General features: G+C 33.8%; 1 pseudogene; it reads left to right on the top strand.

Moving 5' to 3' along the window:
- The first annotated feature begins 3,628 nt into the window (after positions 1-3,628).
- Positions 3,629-4,139, top strand: LOC123838624 (transcription factor BTF3-like; annotated as a pseudogene).
- The last annotated feature ends 5,876 nt before the right edge of the window (positions 4,140-10,015 follow it).

The following is a 10,015-nucleotide window of genomic DNA, read 5'->3' as shown; positions in this document are numbered from 1 at the left end:
ATTGACTGAGCTTCATTTAGTTCAAAGTGCCTTTCAGAAGCCTGAACTGAATCCGAGCTGTGGAAAATCTTACCTTCTCAGAGTATAAAACATATTTAGTTCACATCCTTTATGTTGTATGACATCTTCAGGAAATTTGAAGTGCTTCTAAGTACAGAAAATGAAAATCTGGATAAGGCCCAAATAGGTCACGGTTTCAATGCCTGGCTATTTCCATTACATTCACAGCAAATTCAAATAATAAGAAAGCAAACACAGTACATACAATTTTAATCGAAACCTTTTTCCTTATATAACATTTAAATTTATATAGATCTATATGGTTTGGAAAAAATACTTTAAACTTCAAGAAGATAAATTGCTGAGTGAAGTGTTAGATTGTTTTTTATAGTATGGGGGATATTCAAATTATTCCCCACCCCCATTGAGGTGGCAATAGATTGATGCTGTGTGAGATCAGGGAATTTTAAGCTATTGCACTCAAGTGAAACCCAATAAATTTAAAAAAGTATTTATTCACTGTAAAGTTGAGAAAACCTAATGGTTATCAAGAATTTTGAATAAGTGAATTTGAAACCTATAGATTTTAGAAAGGATATTAGGTGCAATTGTATGGAATTGTCTGATTATTGATTGTTGGCTACTAAAATAACCATGATAAGCATTCCGTAATGTATATAAATTTCAAATCATTATGTTGCACATCTGAAATTAATATAATATTGTATGTTGGTTATACCTCAATTAAAAATAAATAGCAAAATAAATAAAATAACATAATAAAACTTCCGTGACTCAAAAATATAGGTACTATTTTCTTTTTTCCATCTTCCTTCTTTCCTTCCCTTTTTTCCCTTTACCTTTCTTTCCTAACTCCCCCCTAACTCCTACAACAGCCCAAATATGTCTAATGGGTATTCTTGTCTTCTCTTGTTGATTTATAGGAATTCCTCTAGAAAATAATTTGGCAAGCTTGTTTCTGTAAAGGACCAGATAATAAATATTTAAAACTTTCTGGAGTATAGAACTTTGTCCTAAATACTTAACTGTTATAACCGCATGAAAGCTGTCATAGGTAATACAGCAGCAAATGAGTGTGGCTGTGTTGCCATCAAATTCTGTTTACAATAGGCCATTGGCCAGATTTGACCCATAGGCTATAGCCTGCTGAAACCTAATGTACGTAAGGAAAAATCAGTGAGAACAATGTCAAGAATAGTGAGAGAAAAAAGATAGTGAGATAAGCACAAAAATTATCAGAAACTGACAGAGAAAACCCAGAAGTTTAATCGTGGAGTTATGAAAAATAAAATTATAAAATTGATAGAAATGAGTTTAAGAGAATATCTTTGTGATCCAATCCATCAAAGTCATAATGCAAACAAAGAAAGTGGTCAGCAAACAAAAAACCTGATGAATTCAGACATTTTGTTCAAAGAAAAACATATAGAAAATTAAAATACTAAGAATTTAATAGGAAAAGATTATTTTAATGAATATAATTAACAAGGGCCTAATATCTAGAACAACAAACTGGTAGTGTCTTAAATGTAATTCATTTAAAAAAAAAAAAAGGAAGGAAAAGTTGGAGAGTAGTTAATTAAATATCTTTGGACAGTTTTAAAATACCTTTTTTTTTTCTGGATAGTGAAGGTTTTCAAAATTATCAGGAGTTTAAGGCTAAAACAGAAAAGATTCAGATTGAAGAAAATCATACTCCTCAAGTTTTGATAATTTTATCTTCAAAGGAAAGAGAAATATACCCATGTTTAATTCTGACACATTGAGCCTATCAGAGGCCATGATTTAATAGTGATGCCTACATAAACAAGTTACCATGAGGTGGTCAGAATGCAGCTGAAATAACAGAATTATGAAGATAATAACATGTGTTGAATTTATTTTTAATTTCAATAAAATATGCATTTATAAAGACTTTATTAGTTTGTTTTTTCATTGACTATAAGTGAGGATATATGTATGTGAGAATATAAATGAGTGTATATGCATACATATATGTATGTGTGAAATATATTTAGTATATTTTAAATATATACATATGCATTTATGTATGTATGTGCTAATAAGAAAGAGTAAGAAAAACAACCATTAGGGAATCAAAGATAGAGGTAAATAGCAGCTGTAACTAATGTGTTCCAAGATGATGTATTAGTTATAAATCTCAAAGGGAAGAGCTAGCAGTGCAGTCATTATCCCTTGAAATAAAATTTCTAGAAGACTGGACTCATTTTAGAGAGATATTGCTAAGATATACATACGTTTCCAATTATAACAATATAACAATATAAGTAGGTCAATATATCACCATGACGGAACAATAGGTTAGGTACTTCTGGTCTCATAAAATTCAGAGAAAACATCCTTTCTGGGAAATCTACCAAGACTAAAAAAAATAAAATCTATATGAAAGTAAAGAACTTAAAACACCAGTGATAAAACGAATAAAACTTTATTATAAAAGGAAACTAAATTCCACTTTATATTATCTTCGATAGCAAAAATAGATATTATGACCCAACCAAGAAACAACTGACAAAAACCCAGATCCTGATACCTCAGCCAATATGAGACTATTTTTCTTCCTTCTTTCCTTCCTTCCTTCCATCCTTTTTTCCTCCCTTCCTCCCTCCCTCCCTTGATCCCTCCCTCCTTTCCTCTCTCCATTTCCCCCTTCCCTCCCTCCCTTCCACCCTCCGTTCCTCCCTTCACTCCCTCTGTCCATTATCTCTCTCTTTCTCTTCCTTCCTTCCTCCCACCCTTCCTTCTTTTCTTCCTGTCTCCCTTTTACTTTTAGGTTTGAATATTCAAATCTTATCAAAATGCAAAATTTTTATCTGGTAAATATCCTTTAAATTAAAAAGGTAGCCCTGACAAGTGTAAAAATAAAGAAAAGAATAAAAAAGAGTAATGAAGAAACGTATTTAAACATGTGTAATAAGAACATGCCATCCATTTTACTATGTTTGTACTTTTTTTTTTAAAGATTCTTTTTATTTATTTGACAGAGAGAGAGACAGCGAGAGAGGTAACACAAGCAGGGGGAGTGAGAGAGGGAGAAGCAGGCTTCCCATGGAGCAGGGAGCCCAATGTGGGGCTCAATCCCAGGACCCTGGGATCACTACCTGAGCCAAAGGCAGACACTTTACAACTGAGCCACCCAGGAGCCCCTGTTTGTACTTTTTAAAAATTTATACAATTTTGTATACTTTGTGTATTGACTGCATAAAAACCTGATATATACACATATGAATTGTGATTTTGTATTTTAGAAGCAATTACTTAAATTCTCCATCACTCTAAATATTTGTGGGAATGTGATTAGTTAAATCCATAAGATTTCCTAAACTCTGGGTAAATACTGAAACTATTTGGAGAAACTGTTAATATTTAAAGCATTGTAAAGAAACTAATTTATCAAATTAATAATGTTGATATTTAAAAAGTATGAATAATATCAAGTATCTGTTTCTGAATCCAGCAACTGTTAGTGAATTTTTTAAAAAATATACAATCTCACCCCTTCTAGCTGCCATCCTGCGTCCCCGCGTGTGTGCACCTAATCTCAGCTGGTCCGCAGAGACCTTCTGAGCGCCAACCCTGTTTCCCCCGCGCGGTCCCATTTCTGCTCCAACGAGATGAAAGAAACTATCACGAACCAGGAGAAACTCGCCAAACTGCAAGCACAAGTGCGCATTGGTGGGAAAGGAACTGCTCGCCGAAAGAAGGTGGTTCATAGAAGGGCTACAACCGATGATAAAAAGCTTCAGTTCTCCTTAAAGAAGTCAGAGGTGAACAATACCTCGGGTATTGAAGAAGTGAGTATGTTCACAGACCAAGGAATGGTGATGCACTCTAACAACCCCAAAGTTCAGGCATCGCTGGCCGCCAACACTTTCACCATTCCAGGCCACGCTGAGACAAAGCAGCTGACAGAAATGCTACCCAGGATCTTAAACCAACTTGGTGCAGACAGTCTGACTAGTTGAAGACTGGCTGAAGCTCTGCCCACACAATCTGTGGGTGGAAAAGCACCACCTGCTACCAGAGAGGGTGACGATGATGAAGTTCCAGATCTTGTGGAGAATTCTGATGGAGCTTCCAAGAATGAAGCAAACTGAATTGAATCAACTTCTGAAGAAGCTAAAACTTGAAGTAGTTAACTGGGAGCTGCTATTTTATATTATGACTGCTTTTTAAAATTTTGTTCATGGATCTGATAAAATCTAGATCTCTAATATTTTTTAAGCCCAAGCCCCTTGGACACAGCAGCTCTTTTCAGTTTCTGCTTATACACAATTCATTCTTTGCAGCTAATTAAGCTGAAGAAACCTGGGAAAAAAGTTTGAAACAAGGCTAATAAAGTTCTTTGCCTAGGGAGAAAAAAAATATATATATATGTACAAATCTCAAATTCAAGCACCCTAGATTCTCTCCATCTCTGATCTTCTCAGGTAACTTATTCTAGAAACTACACTGCAGTAATTCTTCATCCTATGGGGAGCTCCAGCCAGTAGATACTAGCAGTTTTTCTTTGCCCATAATCCCTAAATCCTCAATTTCTTCCTTACCTAGATTTGATTCCATGGTGCATCATTAATAATTCTCATCTCTCTTCTGACACCCTCTGCCACACTAGACTGTAAAATCGCACCGTTCTCAAACTCAGCGCTTCACCTATCCACTGTTCACACAAACAGCTAAACCTGGATGGAATAGAATACATCCTGCAGTGAGTTCCTGAACTTTATATAACATGTTTCATGTAATTCCCAAACTGTTCACACTGGATATATTTGTCAAGTTAATTTCATCTCTCAATTTTAAAAATAGAAGTTTTACATCCTTTTTTTTTTTTTTTTTTTTTTTTTTGTCTTCTTAAACATTTCTGTACCCCTCTGCTTCTTTATACTGCAGAGGTTTTTCAATCTGGCATTCATAAGGCTTCTGGGGTCTTTGGAGGAAATTCAGGTTTTCATAAACTTGACTGAAAAAATAAAATAGAAAATGTTGACTAATATCTAACTAAAACTTAACTTTCTCTTTAACTGTAAATATAGACAACAAACCATTGTTGTTTTAACGAAGTCTGTGACTTTGTCATCAATAGAAAACTCATATATTTAATGTCACATTATAGTTGTTACAAGAAACATTTTGAATTATGTATATTTTATCACTACTTCTAAGTAATTTAGCTTTAAAATCTGCTCAGCCCTGTAACTTAATACACATTAATTTTTAAAAATGCATTCATTATTATGTAAAATTAGTTCCTATTAACATTTTGGAAACTATTCAGTAATTTTTCAGTATAACTGGTTTTCTTGTAATCTTATGTATTTTATTTTATGAATTTGTGAGAAGGAGTGTACCAGAGTACTAAAAGATCCATCACACACACATGCGCACAACACACAAAATTAGGATTTTTTGACTGCTGACCTAAAATTTTAATTCACAGAAACAAAGAAAACAGAAGTGAGTTATTTCATCTTTACCCTCAGAATCTATTCATCTATTTGATCCTGTGTCCTTATTTTCCACTTTATTTCCGGTTAAAATGTTGACTCTGTACTAGCTACTAAGGTCAAACATTTCATTTATGCATGGTATTCTCTTCTCTCACCTGCTTAAGAAATCTGTCCTTGAATGGATACCCTGTTTCTTCTGCATCAACTTTTTCTTCCTTACAAGCTGATAGAAATGCATCAACAATGAAAGGGGCTTTCATATCTTTTATATTAGAAATTAATAAATATTCTTTAATAAATATGCCAATGATCCTTGTCTATTCTTAATCTCCTTCAATTTTTACAAGGCACTTACTTCCGGATATTATGTAGTTTTTTGCCTAAGGCCTGTGTTCCTCACTAGAATACAATCCTTGAGGGCAGGACTTTTGTCTGTTTTATTCACCATGATCCTTGAGCCTAGGTAATGGTGGGAAATCAATAAATATTCAGATACAGGATTTAATATAAAAAGGAACCTGCAATAGTAGGTAGGAAAGTCATATTTTCCCAGGATAGGATATGTTTAGTGATTATAGACTTGGAACCACAGTAACATCAGAATATTACTTACTAAGAATGTCTAGGATTTGGAATATATTTACAAGAAAAATTCTATTGTAATAAGAATGGGCCATTGTTAAAGGGTGAAATATTAATCTCCAGAAAAAGAGAGACAGAGAATGGTTGATGATCAGATACGAATGCTGGAATACCATATGTAGCCCAATTGCTAAATAATGCTGTAACACTCAGTAATGGGGCCAGTTTCATGATTATGAGCATGTGGCCTGAGAAATCTGCTGTGCTTTGGCCTTAGAGGGGTCCCAGGTTTGGTTTAAATGCTCTCTTCTGTTACTTGAAATCCTAGTAATTTTTGAGGAAGGGGCCTTGCATTTCATTTTGATCTTGAAGGTTATGTAGCCAGTCCCCCTTGCAAATAGGAAATTACACATTTAATTTATGCAATCTTTGGTTAGCCAGAGAAATAGAATACAATAATTATTCTTACTTCGAATTTGTATTACACATATGCTAGGTGTTAGATTTCTCTAGTATATCCAAGTTTTATTTTTACAGTAAGCTGTTGTAAGATCTTATTTTGTACAACATATTGGTAAATTTGTCAAGGAATAAGATGCTTACTTAAAATGCTTACTCAGATCTTTTATATGCCTATATCAGAATTTTAGTTAAGAATACAATTAAATTTAGTTTCACTACAGAGTTTAAAGGTTTAAGATTTTTTAAAATAGAATTATTCAAAATATGAACTTACTAAACAAAATTTCTAAGTGAAATTTTTTCTTTCCGAGGTAATATGCCTATTCATTGAGTAGATTAATTTTATTTTACATATAAATTTTGCTTTTATTGTGCCTAAAGCTTTTCCAGCTAATCACAAAATTATTGCAGTAAAAAACTTAACATAATTTTTAACATGTTTAATAACTTTTTTACATTTAGAAGTTACCATTTTTGTTAACTGTGATTTATAAAAATTCTGAGTTACCTTAGTACCACTATATGTCTCAGGAACCAAAAAAAAAAAAAAAAAAAAAAAAAAGAAAGAAAATAATTTAGTAGCTACATTGGCTTTGGAAACCTATAAAACCTAAAATACAACATTAACATATAAAAAATGTTGTATATACAAAAAAAGAGTTGCACACAAATAAATTAGCAAATAGAAAAATGTCACATGATAATGCAGACCTACACACTTTTTGGACGATGTATTCAAGGTATGTCTTTCCTTGGTTTTGATCTTAATATAAATCACAGGAAAGAAAAAAATTAAACATTTTTCTGTATTAGTTTTAGATCTTGGGAATTTGTACTAGTCTGAGACTCAGGTAGTAAGTCGAGTCAGATTTTAGTCCTAACTCTGTCATTTACCAGTTTTATGAATAGGAAGATACTCTTAACTTCTTTGAGTGTTGACATTGAGATTATTATTTATAAAAAATGAGTTTTTTACCTGAACTTCTGTACAGGGAGCCTAAATGCAAGTATTCAAATCCTTATAGATTAAGCAAGATGAAAAAGAAGTCAAGGGCACTTGATACGATGAGCACTGGGTGTTGTATGTAACTGATTTATCACTGAATCCTACTCCTGAAACTAACATTGCACTGTATGTTAACTAACTAGAATTTAAATTAAAATTTGAAAAAAAAAAAAAAGAAAGAAGTCATTCACAACTGTGCTTTCATGAAAACATCCTCTATGGTAAATTTTAATCATTTAAAAATTTTTAAAATCATTTTACTAATTCTTAAATTACGAAACAGTATCCAAATGTAACTATGTAAATCCTAAATTCTTACATATCAATGGTTGTTTGATAATCATCTTTTTATCCTTAGGGCAAAGTTCATTGCCTTGCAATGGAAGGTTCTCAATACATTTACTCCTCAAAGATGAATATGCTATTCATTGTTTGGTCCACCAGGAAAAATAAATATATTAATACCCATTCCCAAGGGCAATAAAGCAGCTTGGAGGGTTTCTGTTTTGCTATATGAAATCCTAAAGTCTTGCTTTCTGTCCATATGTAATTTATGAAACTCAAAATGAATTGTCTGGCTAAGCTTATTTTAATTGATTATATCTTTTCAACCAAATCAAACATAAGAGTTAGCATTATAAGAGCACAATGTTAAAATCATATTGGCCAAGCAATCCACAGTTTAAATAGTAAAATTTTATGGTAATAACTTTAATATTGTCTAGAATCATAGTAACTAAAATGTCCATTTTATTTATTTATTTTTTAAAGATTTTATTTATTTATTTGAGAGAGAGAATGAGAGAGAGAGCACATGAGAGGGGGGCGGGTCAGAGGGAGAAGCAGACTCCCTGCTGAGCAGGGAGCCCGATGCGGGACTTGATCCAGGGACTCCAGGATCATGACCTGAGCCGAAGGCAGTCGCTTAACCAACTGAGCCACCCAGGCGCCCTAAAATGTCCATTTTAAACTATACTAGTAATAGGAACATTTAGAAAAATAAGGTTGTACATATATGCACATTATGGCAACATAAGCTTATGAATTTAATGAGCTAAAGAACTTTTATGGAATCTACCATTTATTTGTTTATTCAAAAACTGGTGTGTGTGTGTGTCTGTGTGTTGTGTGAGCAGGCGTGCATGCTTACTATTCATCATATATTCCACTAAATTATGTGGAGATAACAATAGATATGATTGCATATAATCAGGTGTCATCAGCTGAATGGAAAACCCCAAAAAAATGAATCCATATCCTAATTTCCAGAAACTGTGACTATTGCCTTCTGTGGTAAAAAATATTAGCTTATATAGTAAAAGAAGTGATCAAACTACAGATTTTGAGAACTGGAGCTTATCCTGGATTATTAAGGTGACCTCTAAATCCAATAATAAGTGTCCTTATAAGAGTGGGCAGAAGGACATCTGACAGACTGAAGAAGAGATGGCCATGAGATAGAAGCAGAGAATAGAATGATGTGACCACAAACCAAGGAATGACAAGAGCCACCAGAAGCTGGAAGAAAACAAGGAATTGAATTTTCTCCAGATATGCTAGGAGTCATGCTGACACCTTGATTTCAGAATTCTGGCCTCAAGAACTATGAGAGAATAAATTTCTGTTGTTTTATGTCTCTAAGTTTGTGGTTCTTAGTTTTTTTTAAGATTTTATTTATTTATTCACAAAAGAGGGAGAGAGGCATAGGGAGAAGCAGGCTCCCTGAAGTGCAGGGAGCCCAACACGGGACTAGATCCCAGCACCCCAGGATCAGGACCTGAGCCGAAGGCAGACATTAACTGACTGACACACCCATGTGCCACGTGGTACTTTGTTACAGCAGCCCTAGGAAACTAATATGCCAGGTTATCAAAATGTCTTCTGAGAACATATAAGAACATTCAATTCAGTCATAGGGATCATGTGAAGCTTTCTGGTGGAGGTAACATCACACCTACTTTGAGATTTATACATTTCATATGATCTATGTCTCTTCCTTGAGCATCATTTAAGAGTTTTCATTGGAGATGGAAAAGGACTGTTCAGAAATAACTTAGTATCATTCTAATATTATGATTCCCAAGCTCCAGAAAATTTAAGAATCACCTGGAAAACATTTTTAATGGAAAAAAGTCTAGAATCTACCCATATCTATAAATCAAAATCACTGAAAGTGAGATTCTGTGATTTATCTTTTAAAGGTAAATATCAGAGATATATCTCAAGAATCAGATATGCTCAGGTCTTTGTATAATTACTTGGGACAGTGCCCCACTTAGCTTGGGCAAACATCTCCTCTGACCCAGGTCTTGAATTCTGGAATTCCTCCTTTATATTTTTGTAGTCTCCCTCAGGTAAGCTGGACTGGTCAGGCTACCAGTGCCATTTTGGTGGAATTCACTTAGTCCAGAGTGGGACCTGAGTGGGCTCTTTGCCCTGTTTCTTCCCTTTGGGTTGCTCTGGGATTGTCTCT

Source organism: Mirounga angustirostris, unplaced genomic scaffold (assembly GCF_029215605.1).
Source record: "Mirounga angustirostris isolate CCGP_5_RB_7025 unplaced genomic scaffold, mMirAng1.0.hap1 SCAF_3, whole genome shotgun sequence".
NCBI lineage: Eukaryota > Metazoa > Chordata > Mammalia > Carnivora > Phocidae > Mirounga > Mirounga angustirostris.
The sequence above is the reverse complement of the archived record's forward strand: the minus strand, read 5'-3'. Positions and strand labels throughout refer to the sequence as shown.